At 43.8% G+C, this 15100-nt stretch overlaps 1 protein-coding gene and 1 long non-coding RNA gene across 2 annotated transcripts in view; one reads left to right on the forward strand and one right to left on the reverse strand.

Annotated features, from left to right (window-relative positions):
- Positions 1-2178, reverse strand: part of LOC109726185 — a 2412-nt gene extending 234 nt beyond the window's left edge. The window contains exons 1-2 of the long non-coding RNA XR_002220435.1: positions 2046-2178; positions 1868-1969 (exon numbers count right to left, since the gene is read on the reverse strand). This is a non-coding gene — a long non-coding RNA (uncharacterized LOC109726185). The remainder of the gene's footprint in view (positions 1-1867; positions 1970-2045) is intronic.
- LOC109726183 (bidirectional sugar transporter SWEET14-like) overlaps positions 1-15100 on the forward strand; it is a 94454-nt gene that overhangs the window by 32296 nt on the left and 47058 nt on the right. The window lies entirely within an intron of this gene.

Genomic DNA, 15100 nt, shown 5'->3' on the forward strand with positions numbered 1-15100 from the left:
AACCTAACCCAGTCTAAACTGAAAAGGATGTCAACCAATCACATCTCGTACTATCACATCACCAACTATCGCCATCTCACACGAAGGACGAAAAGGAAGATAGGAACGAGGGAAGACATCTGAATCACCCACTGGCTACAACAAAACCCGCCATGGGTGACTCCTGATGAACAAAAATGTCATCAAGAGTGCGGGTCAACAATGGATACAAAAACGTCTCGGTGTCCAAGGCCGACGACGTGGCAGACGCCTAGTCCTAGCTCCGTTCCCGCAGCGCTCAATCTCGGGATGGGCTGCACGACTAGATCTCCACGGGATGACGTCCATCTACAAAACAAAGCTCAAATACATGTATCAACTGAATTGAGCGGTCACGCTCATCGAGACATAAAACCTAAACCTGATACATATACTGTGAGACAAAAAAATCGAAAACAAAAGAGATCGTCGAGAGATGATGATAAGCATCATCACAAACTAAATGTCCATGTCGATAGCGAAGCATATGTCCCTTTTAAAGAAACATATGCCGCCTAAACAGCCGCACGGGCCCCATGCATATTGGGCCCCGCACTGTCTAATTCAACCATAGTCTCGAAACGACATCCAGCACCCCTGGATCCTTTGGATTCAAACCGTTTGGAATCCCTTCGTTCTGCACTCTCCGCATTAAAATCACGCTTTCAGTTACTAATAAATAAAATTGAGGAGAATCTCATCTCACTTACTGACTTCCTCAAAGACAAAACCGGACTCTTTAATACAACCGACGTCTGCTGTATTAAAACCTCCTTTTGTCCCTGGCGGAAGATCTGAAAGCAACTAACCCAGCTCTCACAACGTAACATAGACTGGGGCTAAACAAGGAAAGTCGATACATAGCAGCGGCTCCGGCTGGCAGCAACGCCCTCGCACGCGTCAACCGCGTCCTAGCACGATCTAGAGGTCTCTACGGACTCGTCCGTCTCCGCTCACGTGGGGGACAACACCTCGGCTCACACGCTGGACTCCGATCACGTAGGGGTCTAAACTCACGTGTCAACCGACGAGACTGACTCCACTGCTCTGTCGTCCCCCTCGATAACGTCTCCAACACACTCTCCTATCGAGTCGGTGGCTCAAGACATGGCTCCCGTGGTCTCAGCGGTCAAGGTGGGGGCTGATGATCGGGACTGTAAGCATACCCGTCCCCGGGACTGTGAACACACCCGTCCCTGCCCCGTTGCGACTATCGGGCTCTATCCACTCTAACTGGTCCGTGGAGAGCAAGTCCAACTGGCATGAGCGACACCAACGCGAAAGCACAAGCCTGACTCCGGAGTGGCACTCGTGGGCGCTACCCAACCGAGTATGCAGCGTATCTCTGTCGAGCTCAATCAGGCTCCAACTAGCCAAAGTCAAGTAATCTACTCAAACTGGTCTAACAACCAACAGGTAACGTGCCCTCGGCACAATCTGACGCCAAAAAGGCGATACGGGTCCATCGTCAACTCTGACGGCACCCAACAGTCCGAAACGACCTGAACGACCCTGTAAAAATCCACTCGGCGAACCAGCGCGAGTGTAAATACATTCTAAACTACCTGGAGTACTCGTCTCGAAGAAACTGCGACAGTACAATTTTCTAACGGCTCCTAGAGCTAAATCAGGTAGTTAAAACTGGTGACAGGTCCAAATCGCAAGTTTTCTCCTAATTTAATTTTCAAGTCCAACATGTATAATCTATTTACTTGATAAAATATGCTCGAAAATTCAGATTTTACATTCTAAAGCTAATCCATGAATTTGAGCTAAACTTTAATTACCGAAATCAAGATCTATACATGTCGACCAATAAGAACTTAGGAGTAAAGCCGATGTAACCCACCTAAAATGCTAATCCCTGGCAGCGAAGGACTTCCCCCGGTGTAGAGCAACCCGCTGGATCACCCGGAACCCGCCGAGTACAGAGATCGCCTAAGCTCGAGCTCTACGCAACAAAAATCACCACTTCAGTCCAAAAAAATCACAGCAGTGAGGTACAACAGGGATTCGACCAAGCTAACCTTCACCAAATCCAGCAAGTAAGGGCTTCGTGGATTCCTCTCGCAGTCCTGAATCCAACGAGCCAAGTCTCGTCACAATCCGATGCTTCTACGTCGAGAACAAGCCAAAATACAAACAGTCGACGGTGAAATTTTGCGAAAACAGCACTTAAGCTCAAATTTGACGATACTCAAAGTATGCGCAGCAATTCCACGGAGCACTTACCTCGCTAGATCCTCAAGGGTCGGTGCCACGTCGAGGACGACGGAAATCCACGCTCGCTCGAGCTCCTCACAGCACCACGACGACGAAACGTGCGCCCGAACGGCTCCGCGGCACCACGTCGGCGACGAAACTCCACCCGAGCTCCTTCCTTGCCTACAACCGGATAGGAGAGTGAGAGAGATAGAGAATTACAGCAAGAAAGTCTCTCTCTCTCCCTCCCTACACGAAACTATATAGAGGGGAGTGAGGGAGATACAAACGAGGCAAGATAAAAATACTAAAAAGCCCCTCACCTACTCTGGTGTACCGGTACACGGGATCGCGTACCCGTGTACCGGTACACGGGATCGCGTACCGGTACAGGAAGCTAACCCGAGAGCAGTATGCACTCAGCCAGTATAGCGTACCGGTACACCTCGCTGGCTGTACCGGTACAGCCAGCAGGAAAATCTGCCATTTTGCAGATTTCTTCGCTGAAGGCTGCTCTCGCGTCCCACGGAGTCCGTTTTACGTCTATTTGACGCCAACGCGACTCGGGCTTGTCCCGACACTCTCCAGAGCTGTCGACAAGCCTCCACAGTCAAACACCAAGGATCTCACAGTATTTGACTCTTCATTTTTAAACTTTCAATTAATACATTTAATTACATTTAAACGTTTCCATCACCAAACTTTCAATGACAAGTTGTCCTCCACCACTTCACCACATTTGACCCTTCCCATTTCCTTCATAAAACTTTCAATTAATATATTTAATTACTACATCTAACGTTTTTAGTACCAAACTCTTCCTCCACCATATTTTTCATTTTCAATTAGGAGTCGTTTGGTTAGATATAATTATAAATGCAGTGTAATTAGAGATGTATGCAGTTTGAAATACAGCAGTTATAACTACACGAATCTTATTTGGTTGGATGTAGTAGAAAGCGCTGCAAGTATAAATAATTTGTTTGGTTGTATGCAGTTGAGAAATAATTTTTAAAATTTTATTATTTTATATATATGATGGTGAGATTACCTCCAATGTAAAAAAGAAAAATAATTTTTGTTTAAAAAATATTGAGAAAGTAAGCATACCTTTTATTTAAAATTACTCTCTCCAACTGCTGTAGTTGAAACTACGGCAAATTTGGGTGTAGTTTGAATTGCTGCAGTTGGGCCTCCTCCTGCAGCTCCTACTGCAGCAGTTGGAGTTAAATACATCAAACCAAACAGAAAATTTGCATTTACATGCAGTTACAACTGCAATACAATTGCAACTACATGCAACCAAACGGCCCCTTAATTCATCAATTCTTTCTCCCTCATCTTTTCTCATACACCGTTGCCTCCCTCCCTTCCTCCCTCAGTAATATGCGTCCATGTCCCCTCTCCACCGCTGTCGAAGGGATCGTCGCGATTTTCACTATCATCGTCGCTGGAAAAGGTGTTGTCGGTTCCATCATTGCTACCAATAGTAAGAGACCTTTCGTGAATGTGACAAGTGAGGAAAACAAAAGAATATTTGATGCTATCTTATTATTAATTACTCTTATAATTTTTATCCGCTGCGAAGCGCGGACTCCTTCACTAGTAATAAATTAAAACGTGCAATTTAGCCTAAGGACAATATTTTTTAGGGAAAGCCCTCATAGCATTTTTCATTGAGATCCCACACAATTATTGAAAATATTTTTAAGTCCCTTAAAAATATTTGTCTTTACAAGCTATTAATACGTGGACAAACACATATATATAAATACATGGGAAAACATCAATACCACTTCTGTGGTTTCGCACTTTCTCACTTTAGTACTTTGTGGTTTAAAATGTATCAAGTTAGTGTCATGTGGTTTCGTTTTTATCTTTTTTTTAGCTTCTCCGTTAATATTTCGTTAAATTGTATACAAAAAACTTCAGATACCCCACTTAGATTTGTCGAATATTCACTTTAATACCCTTTAGTTTTAACTTGGTCACTGATTTAATCAAAAAAATTAAAAGAATCAATAATAAAAAGATAAAAATTAAATTATATGGCACTAAGTTGATACACTTTAAACTGTGCATATGAGCTAATTAAAGGGGTCTACTGGCATTCATAATTATTAGGGAAAAACGTATAAAGGCCCCTGAACTTTAGCTCATTTGCAAACACGTGCCTAACAGGAGTGGTATTTGAAGTTTTACCTAGATACATTAGTACTTGTGTATATATTAAACTGTGCATATGAGCTAATTAAAGGGATCTACTGGCATTCATAATTATTAGGGAAAAACGTATAAAGGCCCCTGAACTTTAGCTCATTTGCAAACACATGCCTGAACTGCTAAATTTGAAAATCCTGTCTCAATCGAAATTACTTATTATATAATCATTTAGATTTTGCATCGTCCACATTTATTTATAAACTTATTAATTGACAACCTTTTGGAGCTCTCTCCGGATTTGGGGGGCCATATGGGGTCCACTTTTTCTTTTTTTTTTTCCCTCCCTCTCACCCTCTTTCACACACTTTACACATTTTCTTTTATTTTTTTATTTTTTTATTTTTATTTATTTATTTATTTATTTATTTATAATTTATATTTATAAACTTATTAATTGATAGCTTTTTGGAGCTCTCTCTGGCTTTGGGAGGCCATATGGGCCCCTTTTTTTTTTCTCTCTCTCACTCTCTTTCACACACTTTACACATTTTCTTTTTTTATTTTTTTATTTTTATTTATTTATTTATTTATAATTTGTATTTATAAATAAATAAATATACTAATTTGGAATTCAAAATAGACTTTCTCTTATTTTGAGGGGTTTATAAACCATTTCGAGCTTTGTCCGGATTTAGGGGGGCCATGTAGGATCCATTTTTTTTTTTCTCTCACTTTCTCTCACACCCTTTACACATTTTCTTTTTTAATTTTTTCATTTTATTTTATTTATTTATTATTTATAATTTATATTTATAAATAAATAAATATACTAATTTGGAATCCAAAAAAGACCTTTTCTTATTTTGGGGGGTTGTGGAGTCTACATCAACTTTTTAAAAGAATTAATTGCACATTGGGCTTCAATCTTTTCGCTGTTTTTATTTTGATCCCTAATTTCTAAACTTTGCATATTTTTCACTTTAGTTCTCAAACAATTTTTAAGAATTAATTTATATAATAATATAACATTTGGTACTTAAATTTTTTTTACAGTGTAAAGAATATTTATTTTGATTTCGAATGCCTTTTTATTAGTCTTATGTTTTATGCTTCTGATAATTAGCTATTGAGTTCTTCACTAATTTAAAATTTAGGAATCAAATATTTTATCAGTTGTATGTGTAACGATAAAAGTTAATGATGGCATAATGAAAACGTTGCCGCCAAAACAATCTAAGATAGTTCTTTCACTCCACTTATTTTTTTTTTTTAATTCTACCTTGATGATAATAGAAAAATATTTTTTTTCTTTTTTAATACCGTAATGATCTTTTGTTTTATTTTAAATTGATTTATTTATTTTACTTATTAAATTTAAATATTTTTAGAAAAAATATATTTTAATTTTATTCTTTAATTTATTCTTACTTTTTAATTATTCAATACTGAAATAAATAATATTTAAAAATATTAATGTATAATAAAAAAAATAATATTAATAGTTATAATAATTTACTATTATATTGTCTTCCCGCTGTATTGTGTGGGCCCCTTAACTAGTAATCTTATAAAACTTCAAAATACAAAGAAACTTTTTTTTTTTTTTCACTTCCACTTTTGATAATTAAGCAGAAATTCTTTTTTAAAAAAAGGAACCTACCTTGGATTTTTATTACTTTTTTATATTTTAAAACTATAACATTATTTACAAAACATAAAAAAAAACTTTATAATATTANAATACAAAGAAACTTTTTTTTTTTTTTCACTTCCACTTTTGATAATTAAGCAGAAATTCTTTTTTAAAAAAAGGAACCTACCTTGGATTTTTATTACTTTTTTATATTTTAAAACTATAACATTATTTACAAAACATAAAAAAAAACTTTATAATATTATAAACTTCTCTTTCACTATTTCTTATGAGATTTATTTTCAGCTGTTTATTTTGAAATGCTCGTTCACTAGAAAAATAAAGTCGATAGTTCTAATACTATATATCATGTCTGATGGAGTCGATCGTCGAATCGGATATTCTATCGTCGAAAATAATTTAAAAGTACGAAGGTCTCCGTCCATATAGGGTAGGAGCAGTGTTGAATTATTTGATAAAATCAGAAAACCTCTTTATAAATGCCTTTTTTTCACTTTTCTGTTTGAATTTCAAAATCTATATTTTACTCTCTTAAAATTTTAAGTTGATGCATTAATTTCCCTCTGTCAGGTTTTTGTCACTATTCCGACCATTTTGTATAATTTATACAGAAAATACTTTGGAATATGCCCTAAAAAATAACAAAAATATATTAACAAAATTTATTACACAACAAGTATTAATAATTTTGTCACGCCCCGGATTACTCGTTCCCCGGGCGCGCCGACAAATCTGCCGTATACAAAGAAATTTCCTCTGTATACGAAGCAATAGCTATACCTGTAAATCATACAATACTACAAACAGTAGTATAGAGCTGCTAGAAGAACCAGTAATAAAAACAAACCGAGTTCCATATACATACGCCAAATCCAAGATACAACACTACTCGCATTGGCGAGTTAAATATAGATATGTACATGAACTCCAACAAAACAACTACCTACTGTAGGGGTATCTCTAGCTCGGCTCGTCGGGTAGGGCTCTAACTCGCGACGCCCTTGCCTCGATCCTAATCAGCAACAGCAGCAGCCGAAGACGATGGCTCTGCAAAAATGGGGTAACAATAGGGCGTGAGAACTACTGTAAAACAAGTAGTCTTCGGTGGGTGCCGCCCTCAACAACATCGGTCCACCCACTAAGTCTACAGAAGGGAGCAAAGGTAGTAATAAATGTTGGAATAAAAATCTACAGCTACCATTTATTATACCATCATGTTCTATGCTGACCTACTGTAGCAATGTCAAACCTGACCCAATCTCTTTAGGGACCGTAAACATACCCGTCACAGGGACTGTGAACACACCCGTCCCGCCCAGTTGAGACTATCCAGCTACCTCCACACTAATCAGTCCGTGAAGAGCAAGTCTAACTGGCATGCACGACACCAACGCAAAAGCACAGCGCCCGTCTCGGGAGTGGCACTCGTGGGAGCTACCCAACAGCGTATGCAGCATATCTTTGTCGAGCTCAATCAGGCTCCAACTAGCCAAAGTCATGTAAACAAGGTCAAAACAGATCTACAAACCAAACCCACGTGCCCTCAGCACAATTTGGGACCAAAACAAGAATCTGGGTCCACCGCCAACCCGAACGGCACCCAACGACCCGAAACAGCTTAGACTCTGCTGAAAAATAAGCTCGGCACCCCAGCACGAGCGTAAATGCCTTCTAAATTACCCCAGATATCCATCGCACTGATACTGCAACGATACAGTCGAACCACGGCTCCTAGAGCTAAATCTGGTAGTTCAAGTATATGGCTGGTTAAAACGCAGGTTTTCTCCTAAATCAATTTTTCAAGTCCAACATGTATAAATGTTACTTATTTAGTATGCTTAAATTCAGGTTACAACCACAACTAATCACTGAATTTAATCTAATCACATTGAAGATCAAACAACAAGCATACATGTCGACTATACATTTACTCATTTACTTAGGAGTAATCCGATGCAAACCCACCTCTAGTGCAATTTCTTGGCTGCAAGATGGTCTCGGATCACAAGTAACTGTCACGCCCCGGGGCCCCTTTTCAGTTTAAAACAAAGCGGAAAGCGACTGAATTTTTTTTTTTGAAAACCTGACCCCGGAGTATGCCAGATCCGCCACAAACACAGGGAATCCACTGTTCACACGGACAGAGTCTCCCTTGTATTTGCACGGCGTCACACAAGTACAAGAAGTAACCCAGGTACAACCACAACCAAATGAACATACAAATAACCAACAATTATATATTCATACACCATTCACATCACAGGTTCACATTTATGTATTCGATATTCAAACATAAATCCACATCTATCAGTTAAAAAGTTTCCAACCACAGAAACATGTTTTGAAATACTAAGATGCAAAATCCACAGAAAACCTTTCGAAAACTGTTTCCTACACGAAAACCTTTATTCTTTACAAACGCTACCACGAGGGGTAGAAAACCTTTTATTTCAAGAAATCACAATTCCTTTATTACATTCCAAAACCAACTGAAAACTCAGATATTCAATTAATAAAACAAAACTGAACCATGTAGACCGACTAAGCTATAAATATCCACAGAAATAAAAAGGGTAATAGCTAAATCGAAATAACCTGGGTCGGAAGCTCTATCGACCGCTACAAACGTACCTCACGTCTCGTCCCACTACTCAACGCCCGCGATACCTGAAAAATGGTGGGGGAGGTGAGAACATGTAAACATGTCTCCCCTCCCAGTGGGTACCGCAAGCCGAAGAAGGCGAGGAGTACTCACCGGATCAGGAAGAGATAACCAACAATATGGGTAAGTAAAATACAGTAGCAACGATAATGGACGAACGAGATATATATATATGAAAACACAACTACCGCTACTGTAATGTACAACTGCAAGCATACAAGGATATCAAAACTATAGTAGCAAGACAACTGTAAAGAAAGAACTAGAAGTACATATGCAACAACCGCTACTATAGCTATATGCGTCAACCGGACGAGAAGTCCAAAAGTACCCAATCTAAACCGCCGTGTCGGTCTAAGGACCTCAGGCAAAAGCCACTATCTGCTCACACCTGGCATGTAACCCTAGCACAAAGAGAACACCGCTGGGCTCACGGGTCGGATGTACGACCACTTTTCCGGAAAAGAACACCCTCCTGCGGGGGATCAACCCGCTGGTGTACGTGAAATGCACTCGAGCTGTGGCGATCAATGCGGATATGATCAATAGCCAACCGTCGGCAATCAGCCGACAATCACTGCCCCTCTGGGCATACCGACCGTGTAGGTCATCAAGTAACAACGTGAACCGACCGAGATAGGTCAATGTACGGAAAGTAACGAACGACCAAACAGGTCACCGATGCAAACAGGAGAACCGACCAACCAGGTCACAAGTATAGTATATACGAATGCCATCTACTCTACCCCTATACAGGATACTACACATAGAACAACCAGGCAGAGTAAATAAAGATAATATGTAGATACTGCTGGATGTCAACTAGAAGTACGAACGCAAGAACCGACCGATAGGTCACAGGAGTGTATTCGATATAGTTCAGAACTACCGTCAGCACCAGCCGACAATCCTACCCCTCAGGGTACACCGACCTCAAAGGTCATCGAACAACAGAAGTCAAGAAACAGACCAACCCAATACATAATGCAACAACCGACCAACCAGGTCAACGGACATAAGATAAAAGCACCGATCAACTAGGTCACCGAAACGAAGTACGAGAACCGACCAATCAGGTCACCGGAATAAAGTACGAGAACCGACCAATCAGGTCACCGATATCACATATGGATAAACTACTCTACTCCTACACATGATACTAAGCATAGAACATATGAGTAGAGTATAATAGAAACAACGGGGATGCAAGCTCAATATATAATACGAAAATAGCAATAGAAAAACAGGGATAGAAGAATATCACCGAGCGTGCACCACTGTACCGACTTCGGATCGAAGTACCCACCTGTCACTGTCGCGTCGGAACACTGGGTACGCACAAGTCGACCGGACCTACGAAGATCCCACGGGTCAGTAACCAACCCACTCACCTGAAGTACACTGTCTCACAAACCCCACACAGAACCCCGTATCGGTTTCCCAAAACCGATCATCGTAACTCACCGGAAGTCCCGAAAACCACACCGGGACGCCGTCGGGACCCACTAAGTGTCCCGAACTCACCGACTCGTGCCACGAGTCACCTGCTGCCCCAAAACACTCCAATTTGGGTGTTTGGGTAGTAAACACAAGATAACACCCCTACACAATTATCGCCGGATAATTGTGCGAATTCGGGTTCCCGGAAGTGTCTATTTCGACACTGTAACGCACCGTCGCTCACCCATCATCACCGAACCCCCAATGTGATGATGGTGACCCGCCAACAAGGCTCAGCGACTACACAATAGCTCACAAAGCATCGTCGAAATAATTCCGAACCGAACCCGCGTTCCGTCGGCGGATTTCGCCGAAAAAACGCACCGGAAATGCATTTTCGATCTTCGCAAGGGTCTGGGGCCTTGGACAATCAGTCCAGAGGTTGTCCCCAGCCCTGACCTGCCGCCAACAACAGCTACAACAAAGCGAACGGCATACAAGTCCCTAACAACACATGAAATCACATCATTTTATGTGATTTCATGGCTCCGACGAGTCGTACAAGCAAACCGGGGATCAACGAAGGGTGACATCACACCTGCTGCTAGATTTCAGCATGCCAGAGGCCGTGCTCACCTTTCGGAGCACTGCCGGCCGCAACAGCGCGCGCACGAGCGGCACGACGTTCAGCGAACAAGCGCGCACAGCATGAAAATCTACCTAAACCCGCTAACCGGGGCATCCCTAACCCTCACAGAGGTGAGCATCGTGTTCAGCACGAACCCACGATCTCCGTGCTCACCTCCTGGGGTGTAAGGGAGTCGTCGGATCACCGGAAAGGTGGCCGGAAAGCTAAGCTACTGTGCTGGAATCTAAAAACAGCCTTACCGGAGCTAGGCAGGGCTCGGGGTGGCCGGCGGCGGCCGGGAGGCGGGCAACTACGGGCCGGGGATGGGGAAGCGGTCCGAGACGTCCGGGGGAGGTGCTGTGCGGCGGCGGCTTGCAGGGGGCGGCACCTGGTGGCGCCGGCGTGGAGGAGATCCACTCCTGCCACTCCCTTGTGTAAGCTAGCCCGGCGGGGCGGCGGCGCTGGAGGCATGGTCGGTGGCGTGGTACGTGCGGGCGCCGGAGGGCCGACGAGGGAAGGCGATGATCCCCACGTGTGGAGTGCGTGATGAATAGCCGGGGCAGGCGGCAGCTTGAGAGGGAGCATCGCGGCCGACCTACGGCCGTGACGCGTAGGCTTGGGCGGCTGTAGGAGCTTCACGCGGCGGCGAGCGCGTGGGTTCTAAGCGACGCCGGGGGAAACAAGCGTCGTCAGAGAGTCGCGCGACAGGCAAATGAGCGGCCGCAGCCGCTCGAGGGGATGCGGCGCCAGTGGAGGGCAAATAATAGTCGCAGGTCGGCCTGGGTGATAATTGCGGTGGCCGGCAGGGTTGGGCCGGCTTGCCCGGCGCGGTTGCGCAGGCCGATGGCGGCCGGCGGCAGGGTGTGCTCGGCGGCTCCGATGTGGGAAGGCTCGTCTCGGCCGTCCGCAAGAGTTGGCGAGGCGGCCGTAGCTAGCAGGGAGCTTAAGCTGCGTGGGGCCAGATCTGTCATAGATCTGCGCTCAGCCTGCCTAGGCGGACCCTGAGTGGCGCAGTGGGAACGACCGGGACGGCTCGCGGCTTCGCCGGAGGGTTGGGCATGGCCAGGGGAAGGGGAGCCGAGCGCGTTGATGATTGGAGCCAGGTGAGTCCACCGGCGAGGGATGGAGAGGTGGATAGATGGGAGTGAGATGAGAGAAAGATGGGCAGGGGGGCTGCGGTTCAAGTTTTCGCGGCCGGCGGTGGGAGGCACCTGCGGCGCCGCGGGGTGGAGCATGGTTAGGGCCAGTAGCTACTTGAGGTCGGCATAGGGCAAGAAGGTCGAGTAGATCTAAGGGTTGTTCGTGCCATAGAAAACCTAGATGCACATGGTGATACAAGTGCATTTTGCCACCAAATTCCACCGAAACTACAAATTCAAAACCTAGTCCTACACGTAGCACAAGTAAAGCTGCGAAATACCTTCTACCGTGCGATTTCACGCAGGAAACGGTACTTAAAATGTCGCGGACTTTTGCTGAAATTACCGTTTATGCAACACCGACTTCACGTCGCAATCAACGACACGGGCGATCTCCGCAGATCCGTCCTGTCAGATTGCGACAAGGATTGCACAGATGCGTATCGCAAGCACCTCGAGACAACAAAGCTAACACCTTCGATTCTCATCGTCGATCGCCACGGATTCCAACAAATCCAACCTTTTCCCTAATTAGAAGGAAACACACACACAAATACATGATAAAATGTATTTTTTGGGATTTTCTCGAAATCCGTGCATCAAACTCAAAATCCGTCAGCGCCAGTAGTTCCAGAATAGCTGAATCCTTCGAAATGAGCTATTGGACTGATATGAACGGAGTCCGATACGCACCAGAAGCCAACTCTACTCCGTGGCTTCTCCGGAAAACCGGAGTTACTATTCACTTAAGTGAAAACTAATAATCGCGTAACTTCTCCGTTTAAGCTCATTTTCTCCTGAAACTTGACGAGTGCTTATGTAATTAAATTACACACATAAACATCGTCAACAGAGAGTTTAGTTGCACTGTCGAAAATCTCAGTCCTTACATCATCCCCCCCTTAAAAGAAGTTTCGTCCCCGAAACTTGACCACGTATCCACCGTACTCGAACCCTGACATTGCTCCACCAACGCGGTAACACCTTTGGATACTGGTTCATCACAAATCTAGAATTGGACAGATCAACCTCTGAAAAGGGGAGAATAAGACTGTGGTTCCACAAGAACAAGACGAGGGGAACGTACCAAACCAACGTCTGCGGACCATAACACACCTGGATCAACACCATCCTGTAACCTTGGTCCGAAAAGCCTCAACCGACTCGACCACGTCACTAAGTTCACGAGAAAGAATCACGAACCAACACCACCAAACAGGAGTCTAATTACCTAGATCGGAGCAAAATATTCTCGACTAGCCGACAAAATCAACTTGCTCACCACGAGCGGAAACGAAACGTTCTCCTAAAACTCGAGTTGGTAGAAACAGCCTCTGAGACTACAGTCTCCCACTAACCGATCACGCAACTGCCGAAGTCAAGTCCACATCCACGGAAAGCCGCCTTTGACATTCGACAGTCTTAGGTCCCACAACCTCACCTTTCACCTGACCGAAAAGGTCGAAGGCTGACAATACTAATTGAGCTCGACAATTCGCTTGCTCAATTAAAACTGGTTCGACTAAACCAATAAACTCGCCATGCAAGTCCAAAACTTGGTGCACAGGATTGCCAATCGCACTAAACAATACCAACCATCGGTGATGCTCAACACCTGTCTCTACGAGACCCTGTCGCTGTCGTCCTACAAGGGACCCTAGCGATCGGTGTTTCGAGCAACACCAGATAACTGTCTCATTGAGACCCTGGCGCACCTGTCACTAATTAACCGGATGAGCATACAATTCCAAAGTCGCACAATAGGCTGAAATACAATCCTTACACAATATCACCTATAGTGACAATCAAAACCAACAACTAGGCTCAAGTCACTCAACCAAAAATTCTGAACCTCAAGACAACAGACCGAAACTACTAACCAACAAACCTTTTAGCTAATTGGGGGCACAACTAAAAGCTATGAACACCCAGGCTCGAACCAGAGTCAGAACCACCTGCAGTGATGATAAATCAACTGCGCAAACCTGCCAAGAGAATCCAAGGCCCACAACGTGGTCAAAGATGACCGATACCCAATCATCCTCACAAGACTATCTCTCTAGCTTTTCACACAAAACAGCCTAGAGAACACATCGACCCAATCCATAAGTCCCAAATGGGAAGATGGTATTTCGTTCCTCTTTCGACAGTATATTGTCTGCAGCCAATATACTTATCAAAAGAAAAGCGAAATATCCGAAGATCCACTACCAACAACAAGTTGGAAGTACAACGCGATAAAGTATCAAGCTATTTGATACCTTTCTACTGAACCAGAAGCTCACAACCATTACTATCGGAACATCGGTTTAACAAGTCGACATTCGAAATTAGAACGACCCTGGAACATCTCGAATCTAGACCAACTACAACTAACCCACAACACACCAATTTGGGTGTTAGAATAACCGCATACGATGTATGCCTTAACGAAAACATGACACCAAAACTGTGTCAATCCGACTCTAGTAGGAAGAAGGAACGAGGTAAAGGTCAAAAGATCCGAATCGCTGATTCCAATCAGCAATCAAAGAAGATAGGTAGGCATCACAACCCTACCCAAAGGTCTGTGGAAGCAACACTAACAATGCAGTCGCCTAAACGACCGCTACCAAACCCTGGGCTACACCCTAGTAGCCCCACGGAAGTCGCAACTTTAACAGAGCTCAATGCCATCTCCGTAGAGACACTCGCAGTAGCTCTCGTGTCCTAAGTAGGAAGAGTGGCCCGGGCATCGGCAATAGAATAATTGCCTATGCTCGAAAATCTCACCTGGCCCCTCAGGGCCCCCACCTGACAGGAGTGGCACCATCTGGGGGAACGTCGCCCCACCACTTGATGTCCGAAAAAGTATACCGCCACTACACCCGACTTAGACACCAGCTTGTGCGAACCGTAACACGTACAGAAACACCATGCACTTCGAGTTTACCAAACTCGAATGCAACCCAGGACACAAGTCCAAACCCCGCACTCACGTGCCTATACACCGTGGTCTTCCTATTGGTCAACCTAACCAATGGTTCAGTTTCATTTACTTTTCAAAAACAACCTGTGAATGGTGTTGTGGTTGTAACCTCGCTCTGATACCACTTTAATCTGTCACGCCCCGGGGCCCCTTTTCAGTTTAAAACAAAGCGGAAAGCGACTGAATTTTTTTTTTTGAAAACCTGACCCCGGAGTATGCCAGATCC

This window comes from Ananas comosus, linkage group 21, assembly GCF_001540865.1.
Source record: "Ananas comosus cultivar F153 linkage group 21, ASM154086v1, whole genome shotgun sequence".
NCBI classification, from domain to species: Eukaryota; Viridiplantae; Streptophyta; class Magnoliopsida; order Poales; family Bromeliaceae; genus Ananas; species Ananas comosus.